The 13,340-nt window shown below is 32.9% G+C and overlaps 1 protein-coding gene across 8 annotated transcripts in view; it reads left to right on the forward strand.

Moving 5' to 3' along the window:
• The first annotated feature begins 5,120 nt into the window (after window positions 1–5,120).
• Window positions 5,121–13,340, forward strand: part of zfh2 (Zn finger homeodomain 2) — a 66,411-nt gene continuing 58,191 nt past the window's right edge. For 7 of the 8 annotated variants that reach the window (XR_006246430.2, XR_006246431.2, XR_011443585.1 and 4 more), the window contains exon 1: window positions 5,143–5,260. The gene's annotated coding sequence lies outside the window, so the exon portion shown is untranslated. Of the gene's footprint in view, window positions 5,261–13,340 lie in introns of all 8 variants that reach the window. The other variant, XM_043213593.2, reaches the window with a different exon arrangement.

Consider the following 13,340-nt stretch of genomic DNA (forward strand, 5'->3'; position numbering starts at 1 on the left):
CGGAAAAATTATGTTGGAAAATTATTTATTAATAAATATTGAACATATTTTTACATTCGTATAAGTAAAATATATGTAAAATATGTACAACGTAATAATGAATATTTAAAAAAACAATGTCTTGCTTTTACGTACATTCTAGAATGCATTCAAAACAAATCGAATGCGAACTGTAACTCTAACTCATTCAATTCGGTTTACATCCTCACTCAATTCATTTTCAATGTTGTGCATTTGAATGTCGTTTTTTAGCTATTCATGCAGACATCTAATAGATAGAGCTGTCTCGTTATAACGGCAGTTCATTAATGTTTTTTGAAAATGTGTTGATGCCAAACTTTTCCAATGGGTAATCTACACCTACAAATTAATATTCAAAAATTTGTAGAGGAGTTTTATAAATTTTTGGTCTGCTACCCTACTAAATTACCCTAGGGGTACCCAACTAAAACACAGTATAAATATTAGGGTTGTTAGGGTGAATATTAGGTGTAATTGTTTTGTTTCTCTATTAGATGTTTAGATTACCCATTTACATGTTTTACATTGTCCCATTAAGAAAGGGGTACCCATATACATCCAATAACAAACCGATCAATTCCTTAAAAAAAAAAATTTCTTCAAGTACCACTGAATTGACTGTATTTAAAATATTTCAAATTTAAATCCTTTTAGTTCACATTTAAATAAATTAAAAAAACGCCAGTAGTTTGCTCGTCAAACCATGTGTTATTCTCCGGTAAGAACAGTGACATTTAACAATTTATATCTTAGCAGTGGCTTTGTCTGTTAACTTTTTTTAATATGAACCATTGAAGCTTGATGTTATCTTAAGGTAATGACGTGATTGGATCCTTACTTTAAGGACTTTTAAAAAATGAGATTGAGCCACAAAAAGTGGTCGTTGGCCTCATAGTGGCCGTTATAACGTAGGGGATAGTACTTATTTTTGTTTTTGATTTTTACAATAAAAATCGGGAATAATTATTATTACGGATTTTTTTTAGCATTAAATATTAGGCATAAAAGCGACTTTCAAAGTAAGTATATTGCTTTTAAGCTACTTAAATTGATACACAGGCAATTTAAGTTCCACTTTTTTTGGAACGCAAAAAAAAAAAAAAATTATGTTCACATGAGGGTAACAACACCTTGGTAAGAAAGTCTAGAAAAGGAAAAGACTAGCAAAGCACATGATACATATATGAGAAGGGAGTGATCAGAAACTAAATAGCAGTAAAATGTTTATTTGTTTTTAGAGTACCCAAACATTTCGTGCTTATCAAATATGTATTTACAATTACCGTGTGTGTACTTAAAAATAAACACTTAAATGAAGAGCGCTAAGGTTTTTGTGTAAGATATTTTAAATAAATACAGGTGATCAAACAATTAAAAAAAAACGCATGCAACTTTTTCTAAGAAAATTGATATTATCATTTTCAGTGGCCTATTAATGTCCTAATAATGTAACATAAACAATCATCTCTCACTCCATAGATATATTCAAAAGTCGATTTAGACTTGTTCCCTACCTGTTCGTCTAGGACTATGGTATAAGACATAGAGGTATAAGATTTTGCATAAAAACTTTTATTATGGAATGTATATATTTTATATACTTGTGCCAAGCATACCAATTTAATTTTCTTTAGTGCCACTACAGAAAATAGTGGCCTAATTTACATTTTGATAAAAAACAAACTTCTGCCAAATCGGCCTATTTTAATAGGAGTTATGGACATTTATATTTCAGTATATTCCCATAATAGCGTTTTAAAATTTTCGCGTATTGTTGTATATATATTGTAGAAGCGACAGATTAAAAAAGTTTTTGGAAAATCTGCCAAACTATTTATCAATTTTATTCTGTTTCCCTAAGAAACTGCTTCAGTTGTTACCATATCCACCCCTTATTATGAGGAATGGGTATTATAATTTTGGTCAAAAGTGTGCAACGCGGTGAAGGCGACATCTCCGACCCTATAAAGTATATATATTCTTGAGCTTGATTTTTGGCAAAATAATACCACATATCAAATTTCATAAATATCGGCCGACTATATCCTTTAGCTGCTATATAACTGAACAATCGGAAATGACCCAATTTTCGTGGTTTTGAGCTATGGGATAGTAGTATCCTTATGAAATTTGGTATGTCGTGTTATTTTGCCAAAAATAGAAATCATACAAATCCTAACACCATCAGTCAACTGGTCCTTCAGTTAACTGGAAGCTACAGGATATAGTTAGGCGATACTTAAAAGGTTTTGTTAGTCGGCCAAGATCAAAGTTTACAGAAATTATATGGGCAAAGTTTCAAGTCAATAGCTTTAAAACTAAGTCACTAGTTCGTGTTGAAACCTGAAAGCGTTCAAATATTAAAAATTGAATCGTGGATTATCTTTAACTTCTCCTCCTTATAAAGGGCCTCCCTTCAAATTACTTTACAGGCTACTTTACATTGTATAGGCTACATATATTATATTACATTGTCTGACTTTTTAACCTACGAAAACTCTACAATTTCGACTCTTCAAATCCCGACGGCAATGATACCCAAGTTATAAATGCTGATTTTCATGCTGCACCCACATATGAACACTTTATGTACTTAGGGGTTACGAAGGAAAAAAAGAGCTTCTTTGATGAGAGTAAAGCGCATTGGTACATTGTTTTTCAAATCAGTTTCCGTCTCCCTCTTTCGTAATTACCACTCTGCGTGGAAATAATTACCCCATTAGATTACCTCGCAAAAACTCTCTGAATTCAAAATCTCGCTATGTATGTATGATATCCCCCCTTTTTGTGTGGTTCGTTTTGAGGGGTAAGGAAGGCATCTTTTATGTGCGAGAGCGCAGGAAAGACAGAAAGAGAGGGAGAGTAACATGACCGTTAGAGGTAAATAAACATGTAACACTCGCTCGACAATCGCTCGACACGACATGTTGCGTATAGTACAGTATGATAGAACAGGGATGGATTCGAATTTCTCGTTGCGTGCGAGGGAGAGGTAAATAGCGGATCTATTTCGGCTACTCGGCCGCAACTGAAACGAACCTTGTTCGATAGGCCGAGTATGTTCGGAGCGAAGGCACGAAGCAAAGAAACGAGCTATGAAACACTTTAAAAATATCGAGTAAAATGTGAAACAAGGTTGGCAAAAATATCTGTATCTGTGTCTCAAGTCAGTCGAAAAAAGCCGTTGAATGAGTCAGATGCGGGTCGGATGGTGAGTTCTGAGTTCTAATACACAGTGTTTTTCATGTGGGGATGTTCACGCTAATTATTTTGTCGCGTCTGTTATTGTGATCTACCTAGCCTGATTCGAAGTTTTATATAAACCCACGTAATTATGCGATTAAATAAAATAGATGCCCCACATATATAATTACCGGTCTACGTACATGAACGGTAACGTAAATCGGTTAAATACAGATTTTATTGCATGGATAGTGCTATTTCATTCGCCGAATAACGCAAAGAATTTTATATCTGAGTGCTCGTTGCTTCGCGTCTACCTGAGGTTGACAATGAACAATGTACCCAGTGATGAATGAAAGCGGAGAAAATAACATAATAATAATACTCGTTAACTACGTCTCAGCTACAAAGACAATAAAACAGACTTCCCAAAGTCATTTTTTGAAACTGCAAACTATTCGAATAAAAATTGTAAAAATGTAACAATGTGCTTGTATCCACATTTATTATTGTTTTATTGGTGACAATAAAAGCTAAGCCTAACCCTGATTTTGCTTAGCAACAGAACTATTCGTATTTCAGACATAAACTCTATATACTTATTATATTACATATTATATTATAATGATAAAACCAAGTGAAATTACATATGCGTATATATAACAAAAAAATCAGGTTTGGACGGTTTAATGTTTTTCATCATAAATTGTATTAAAAACAATCAAAAAACTCAACCAAAATCTCCCTAAGCACACCAAGTGCAAAGAGTGCGCGATTAAAATAAAAAAAAAAAAAAAAAATTAAAAAGAGCGTGCAGTGAAAGGGTGAAAGGGTAGATGAATTCTCTATATTTCACGTTCGCGAATACTTAATGAGTTAGTGGTCCACGAGAGAAGTGTATGCAAAAAAAGTCTTTCTCTTTCTCAATTCTGTTTCTGTCTTTATCGTTCTTGCTAGCAAATCTCTCTCTGCCGCTTTTTATTGGGGGATATTAAAATTAGGAGTTACCATTCATGTATGTCTAAATGTGCGTGTGTGCAAATGTATGTATAAAAAAGAGACAACTGTCTCGCTTTCGATATAAGCAGTCAAATAGAAAAAGTGTTGATATTAAAAATGCAAAATAAAGAAGAAAAAGTTGGCAAATTAAATCGCTGGGCGTATCATGCGAGTATGCACTAACCTACCCACATATACGCACCATACCTAACGGGCAAATTCGGATTCGGTTTTTCAGGGCAATGGTTCATGTACATACATACGTACGCACATGCAGATGAGTTCACTGTGTATAAGAACACAAGAAGTTTACTTTAAATACGTCATTTATCTGTTATGAATTTATGTAAATTTGTGACTTAAAAATGTATATTTTCAACGTTTTTAAGAACCTTTTTTGTTTTTTGCAAACAATACATTTTCCGATACGGTCAATCAACTGGTCATTGGCCACCTGTCTCTTACATACATATGTACACATATAATACACCCTATTTTTTTGCTTTTTCTTTGGAACCCATGACCTAATACACATATGCTGTTTTTACATCCTGTTCAATATCAGTATCACCAGTTATTATCACCTGTCTCTGTTAATATATACAGTATATATATTTAATATATATAATGAATATATATTATAAAATAAAAAGCTGTATGTACAATAAAAAAAAAATCAATAATACAGAATGGAACTCTATTTTTCATTATTTTACCGATTTTTTTTGTGTTTTATTCCGTTCAGTTGTCATTGATCAAACTATAATTATTTTATCTTTCCTTTAATTTTGTTCACTTATTTTCTCAATGAAAAAAAAAATTTAGTTTTTGCAGGCTATTGTAAAAACTCACTCACGACTACGATCGCTCGAATGAAAAGTTCCTATAATATTTAAGTCTAAAGCATACAATAGTACAAAATCATCATTGCTTAGTAATAGTAAGCAAATCAATGCCCACGGAAAAATAAAAAAATCATAATTAAAATTTACAATTGTAAAAAGGACCAACTTATCAAGCAGCTGACTTCGGAATCGACGGCTACTAAAAACTTCAGGTGAGTATTTTAAAAGATGAATCCTGCACGTCAAAATAAAACGAATTTGTTTGATTTAATTATTTTGTTTGTATGTTATTGTTTACATCCAGAAATACTTTACATATAAACATGTTTATTCATATGAATGTTATTATTCGTGTACAAAAATTTCTATTCCACTGGACAGAGTTGAGTTTTTTGTATGTAGATAGGAAAAGTCAAAAGAGACGCACCAATTAAATTTCCCGGTACTCAGTAGCGAATCACCCTTTAGACTCTAGTTAATTAAAAGCTGAGTCTAATTAGCCAATGACTGAGTTTCCAGTTTGAATGAGTGGTAGTGTGGTATCGTATTGGGTTGGGGCAGCTAGAACGATGAACGAAACGAGCTTTTCCGAAATTAACCGAACCGAGAGGAAAAGAGCAAACATTAAGCTGATACCCGAAGTTGACCGAATAATTAAGCAGGGCCAAAAACAATGATGATAGTAACGAAGGCATCTAAAGAGAGCTATTGCCCCGCATATTCTCTGATAAATCTCAGACTGTTGCGACGCAAAAGCGAGAAGGTGAAACAGCGGAAACAGAAACAGAAGAGCAAAGCACTAGCGAACGTCAACCACCAAAACGCGTCTTGATTGGTCGGTTGTCGCTTGTTGGAGTCCTCATCTTCTCATTTTTTTTTGCTTCGTTTTTCCTCTGCACCGATACTATGCCGCACCTGCTACCTCCTCTTTGGTGTCGCTTGGACTTGCATTATGTACATTCTTTCTTGCGTGGGTGGTTGGGTTTGTTGAGTACACATAATTGCTGACTTCAAGCACACACTATATGTTTATGTTGTTACTGGCTGGGATCTTGGATTCGTTGCCAATGTCAGATGAAGTTCCACACCCTCTTATGTTTAAGGTATGTTAAAGGAACAAGGTCTATGTAGCTGATTTGCCGAAAAATTAAATAATTAAAGGAATACGTTAGCCAATCGCATTTCCCATATTCGCAAGCTTAAAACTAATTGTTTATGATTTTAGGTCAAATTTTTGTTAGCTTTCGCAAACAGTACAATACCAGTTTTATTTGAATAATGTCGCAAATTTCGATGAAAAATACAAAAATCGATAATTGTAAACCAATGAAATATTTTATTTCACGTTAGGTATATGGTAGGGAAATTAAAATAAAAAAGTAACAAGAAATCTTAATTATTAAAATTTTTTGGTGTACATATATATTTATACATATTTCGATGAACTTGTGTATGTATTTTTGCATGTTTAAAATAATTTAAAATAAAAATAACATTAATGTATTTTGACCGTCTATTGACCAAACTATTACAAACGCCAACTTACGGTGCTTCTGTATGTACATATACGTACATATGTATGTATATTAGTTATAAGAGAAGGTATTGTGCGTTTAAGTGAGAACACAAATGTGAATATACTTTTATACATATGTGAAAGGTGGTTGTCTACGTTTTAATTTTCAGTTGTATAAGAGCGAATATATGGAAGGGGTTCGATAAATTATAATTTAGCGACTAAAGTTAAATACCCAAGAACTCAAGTGGCTTTTTATACCCGGTACTGGGAGAGTACAAATGTACATGTGTTAATGTGTACAAAATAAAAAAGAAATTGTCTCTATACTCATAACCCACACAGTTCCAGTATGTTTCGAATTTTTCAAGATTTTTATACCCGTTAAGATTACCCTTTTATACCCTTTATAATCATTTTGGTTAAAAGTGTGCAACGCAGTAAAGGAGACATCTCCGACCTCCGACCCTAAAAGGTATATACGTACATATGTATGTATATTCTTAATCAAGATCACCTCCTGAGTTGATTTGAGCATGTCCGTCTGTCTGTTTTTACGCAAACTAGTTAAAGCTATCGACTTGAAACTTAACACACACTCTTGTTTCCTTTGCACGCAGTATATAAGCCGGCACGACTGGGATCGGCCGACTATATCCTATAGTATAACTATAGTATGCCATATAACTGATTGATCGGAAATGCTATAACTCCGGCTATATCTTCGGAGTAAGAGAGTTCGGATTTAATTTAGTTGATCCCACCTACCAAATTTCATAACGATCGGCTTATATCTTATAGCTGCCATATAACTGAACGATCGGAAATGGTTTTTGGTAGAAATACCAACTTTGGTATTTTTGAAGATAGATGTTTAGGACTTATTTTAGATTTTGTATTCTAATAAATTGGGTTATATTATGATATTCTCATAAGGATTGGCCAACTATATCCGACTTTGTGATATAAAACCGGTTTTACCTGCAAAGGTTGTTCAACTTAGCTTTCCTTTCTTGTTTTTAAAAAGTTTTGATGGCAAACTATTTTAATGGATAATCTATACTGTGAAGAAAATATATATGTTCATATATACAAAATTAATAGAAATCGGACAATTGTAAAGGAGTAATATACTTTTTTTTTATCTTATGCTACTTCAAAACAGAAAAGCATGCTAAAAAAATTTTAATTGTTGGTGGAAGAGATGAATTCCCGGGTAGCATGTAATCGGGAAACTCGACTATATCCGCCTTTTTATATCCTTGCAGAGCTATAATAATTTTGGTCAAAAGTGTGTAACGCAGTGAAGGAGACATTTCTGAACCTATTAAGTATATGTATTCATGATAAGGTTCACCTCCTGAGTTTATATAAGCATTTCCGTCTGTCTGTTTGTACGCAAACTATCTTTCAGGTTTGAAGCTATACATTTACCACTTTGCACTCACCCTTCTCTTATTTGCACGCAGTATATAATTCGGAACGGCCGGCTTATCATATAGCTGCCATATAACTGAAATATTGGGAATAACCCAACTTTCGTGTTTTTAAACATAAAACGTTTGAGCTTTCTACAGATTCTATTTGTTGGCGATTTAATTGATCTACAAAATTTCATTGTGATCGGCCGTCTATATCTTATAGATGTAACGATCGGAAATGGTATTTGGTAGATACATATATTTCGCCCAAATCTCTATAATAGAGTCGGTATAATATAGACGGGAACTTTACTACAGCCGTCCCTTTTTGTTTAATATACATACATATGTGTTTAACCCTGAGAGAAGAAAAAAAGACTTTCTTCCAGTTTTTATTGCAGATTCATTTGAGACATTAAATTCATAAATTCTAGTGGAGATAGAAAGCCCAGCTTAGATACACCATAGATTAAAATAAAAATTCAGATGAAGACCAAAATTTATAAAAAAAAAAAGGGATTTATTTTCTATTTAACATTGTTTGTACCAAAACTAAAACATCGAATATATTCGAATTCAAAATAATTAAAAATCAAATTATGGAAATATATTGCAAAAAATTATAGAGAAATTGTCAGTATAAGAGGCGACATTAAACCCTACCCATCGTTTAAGCATGAAGAACAAACATATCTGTTAATCAACACCAGAGCTTGGATTTACTACTATATTGCAGACAGATTTATAAAAATATATGTAAGCTCTGCTCTGCTCCGAGCTTTTTCCGTGCCTACTACTCTGCTTCCCGTGGCCATAGAAGTAGTAATAATTTTTGAGTATGAGGACAGCAGAACAAACGACAATTCTCATGTTCTACAGCTCCCTCGTTTGTTTTTTGTTTATTAGTTACTTTTTGACCATGGCAGGCTGAATTAAAATAAAAATAGTAAACAATTATAGTTCGTCAATCGCAGGATTGAAAATTCATCAAAAATCGTAGACATTAAAAATTCTTGGTCTTCAAATAAACTTGGTGAGTTATACGCAGTTAGGATTTTCAAAAAATTTTCAAAAAAAACCCTTGAAGAGCGTATTATAATTTTTGTCAAAAATGTGCAACGCAGTGAAGTACATTTCCCACCCTATAAGGTACATGTATATATTATCAGGATGATCATATGATATATGATCAGGATGACCTCCTAATTTAATATAAGCTTGTCCGTTTGTCTGTTTCTACGCGAACCATGTAAGAAACGGCCGCGAGAGGCCCAGTACACATATCATATTGCTGCCATATTGATTGATCGATCGGAAATGCCAAAACTTTGGTATTTTTGGAGTCTAAAAATTGGGAGATACGGATTCTATTTTCGGTCAATTGATTCAATCTACAAAATTTTATAAAGATCTATTGACTATATCATATAGCTCCATATAGCCGAACAATCGGAAATAATCATACTTTGGTATTTTTTATGATATTTTTCAGTTTAGAAGCTTGAAACTCTTTTTTTTTAAATTTTTTATCCAACTAAATTGGTTTTATAATGAAATTCTCAAGGGGATCGTCCAATATCAACTGTGTATCAGCTTCGGCTCCGCCCGAATTAGGCTTTACTTTCTTGTTTTATTATAATATATATTTTAGGTAAAAATTGTTGTTCAATTCTTGGAAAGAACATTTTAAAAATTTTTGGATTTGAATGTTCCAAACCGACGAAGACAATCCCAAAGCACCTTTTTTTCGAGGACGTTAAAAATAGCTTCTACTAAAGCTTATAATAAAAAATAAAACAGTTTAAAGTTAATAACAAGAAAGGAAAGGTAACTTCGGGCGGAGCCGGAGTTCATATACCCTTGAAGTTCAAAGCGGATATATGCATATATATATATATGTATATATATATGTACATACATATATCGCGAACATTGGATATAGTAGGCCGATCCTTATGAAAATATCATAATATAACCAGTTTATTACAATACAAAAACTAAAACCTAAAACTAAAACAATACAAAAACGTTAAACTGAGAGACTAGTTTGCGTAGAAACAGACAGACAGGCGGACATGTTTATATCAACTCTGGAGATGATCCTGAACAAAAATATATTTATATGCTTTATAGGGTCAGAGATATCTCCTTCACTGCGTTGCATGCACACCTTTGTCCAAAATTATAATATCTCTTCAAGAATATATTCTCTATATCCCCACGCATATATTTATTTACACATATATGTATGTACATTTTCTATTATGTTGCCCTAAGTTACTCCGAAAACGATATAAAAAAACGTAAGGGACGGTCCCAGTTAGAAAAGCCTCAAAATATGCAGAAAAGAGACACAATCAACATTGGTTTCAAAGGAATTTCTGAATCTTTTCTATAGCAAAGAGAAGCGCAGCCAGCGCATTATGTAGAAATTATTTATTTACATTCACATTTATTTGAGCTCGAGCACTGTTTGGTTTGGTTCAAAGGGGTTGGGGTGTATATACATATACATACAAATGTATGTAGGTATACTTCTCCAATGAGTGGCACGAAACGAACAACGAGCCGCCACTGTGTCTCATCCAAGACTGTATGCTTTTTTACTCCTGTGCTTTTGCATACCCTATTGGGAGCCGAATTTACTTATGTATACTAGGCTCACGTATAGAAAAAAATAAAATGAACAAAAATGAAAAAAGAACCAAATTTCAAGCAAGAAAATGGAAATTAGCAAGGAAGCCAAGTACGAAGGCGAAGCCGAACTCTACGTTCTGAACCTTACCAGAATTCGAAACAATTGCCAAGGTCTGAGAGATTTTTTGTTCGTAAAACCTGTTTTCTTTTTTATGCTGGTTGTCAGCGTGAATTTCTCTGATGGTAAAAATGATTTTTGGTGATGGTTGTGTGGGGGGTGGTGGCGTGCAATGTGTTCGTATTCACAATAATGAAGTTCTGTTCTTTTCCTCTCACACTGACGCTCTCTCTGTTTGTCAATACTAATTAAATTAGGAAGTTTCTCTTCTGAATTCTCTCTCTACTCCAAGGCATTATTCTGTCTATCCAAACAAGTTCTCTGCTCTCCATGTCGCTTGAGAGTATTTCCTTCTCTTACATATATGAATATATGTATGTATACAAGATTCTGGAAACGCCACAAGTGTAAGCGAGAGAGAAAATGGGTGGTAATGATTTAGTCGTTCTCATTGTTTTTTGTGAACGGATGGGAATAAGTTGGAATTGGATGGGGACGAGAGCTGAGACTGAGAGCTTGAGTTTCCGTTTCCTTTTTGAAAAGTTTTTATTCTATTCTTCTCTTTATCATTTTTTCTCACTTATGTGCGTGGGCGTTAATAGGCGTGGCACAATAACGATTTCATGGCTCAAACTTTGAATTCGGTTGAAAAATCGAACGATACAAATCTGCATAGCATATGTACATATGTGAGCCATTAATAACGCTTCCAGCGCATGTCTACAGTAAATAATTTAAATGATGTACATACGTAAAAACATACATATAACGATTCTACAGCACATTTGGAGGATGTTGGATTAATCTCATATCTTATGTTCCTTATATGCTAATACACGCACATGCGAAATTTTATCAATTTGAATATATGTACATATTTATACATAAATAAGATACATACATATGTGTACCCACACTCCACCCATTCCAACTTTTGGCTCTCACAGTTAGTGGCACATAAATCGCACTCACCCAGAGGCAGTGTGCATATGTATATGTGTAAGCTAAGCATTTCGCACACTGATGCGGTATGGGCTACCGCATAACATCTTCTGATTGGTCGTTTAAGTGTGCGCTGAGTGCTCCCGCCTTTCCCCCTTGTCACATAATGCCTTCTTGCTCTGTCGTGGGCGGCTTCATTAATTAGATTCTGTACTTAATTATATACATATGTATGTAAGCTTCGACACGAGATTCTAATTGGTCAGCACTTGTCACTTTGAAGATGCTTGAGGGTAATCTGTATTTACATTTCATTTATATATCACTGCGCTAATATAAAAACTTGAAAAAAACTGATTATTTAAAGATATTTCAATTTTTCTGACCAATTGAATACTTATTTTAATTTTTTTATTGAAAAAAGATATTTTTAATTTTTAAACCCAGTACTCGTATTGTACTCTAAGGGTATTTTGTAGTCGTGTAGTCGTGTATTTTGTAGTGTAACATAGAGAAGAAATCTACTCAGACCCCATAAAGTACATATATACATATGTATGTGTGTTATTGATCAGCATCCACATCAGAGTCGAAAAGCCTTGTCCGTTAGCCACTAAAGATCTATCTTAAGACATGTTGCCAAACTATTTGCATAGTTTATGTATATATATCTATATATATAGATAATATATACGTTGAAACCAATTTAAGCCAAATCGGTAATTTTTTTTATATATAAATATTAATATATATAATATACAATATCTTAAAAAAAATTCAAGCCAAATCGGTAAATTATTAGGGCAGATATAGAGATCTCGAAGACAAAAAGAGATAAAACTATGTTTACCAAGCCAACTTCCCCCTAAAACTTAAATCGTGATGTTGCGCTAGATATTTTGAAAATCACTTGATGCATATACATACATATACGTACATTCATACAAACATATAAGGAAATCAAATCGCCAAATTTTTAGAGGAGTTATTGACATTTTACCGATTTACTAAAGTATGAAAAAAGTACTAATGAAAATTCATCCCAATCTGTCATTTTTTAGAGGAGTTAAAATTTGTTTCTATAAAAAAAGACCTTGCTTTTATACCCATGCAGAGGGTCAGAAGTTCGGTCAACGCAGTGAAGGAGACATCTCCGACCCTATAGAGTAGGGTTGTTGGTTTTTGAAAAAATATCGTATTGATGATATTTGCTGTGAAAAAAATATCAATCGATAATATTCAGAAACATCACCAAAAAAAATCGACATATCGAGTATTTTCGATATTTTCTATAGTCAGCTAAAACTGAAAAAAGGTTATTTTTAAATTTAAAAAAAGGTTTTAATATGTGTTGTCATCCGCCATGAACTGCAAACAAGACATATTTTTTATTTAAAAAGTGAATTGAAAAAACAACAAATATTTATACCCACTCTCAAGCAACTTTTTTTTAAGTTCTTTGAAATAAAAAATAACAAAATTATTAAGGACATTGTATTCAAATTTATTTTAAAAAGATTAAAAAAAACTTAATACAAAAAAAAAAGGAATATGGAATGTACTTATGAATTCATGAATTCATGGAATATGTACTTAATAATGCTAATTACTTAATTCTCTTATTTAATGCTCTTAATTACAAAATAAATCTTTCTTCA

This window comes from Drosophila bipectinata, chromosome 4 (assembly GCF_030179905.1).
Source record: "Drosophila bipectinata strain 14024-0381.07 chromosome 4, DbipHiC1v2, whole genome shotgun sequence".
NCBI classification, from domain to species: domain Eukaryota; kingdom Metazoa; phylum Arthropoda; class Insecta; order Diptera; family Drosophilidae; genus Drosophila; species Drosophila bipectinata.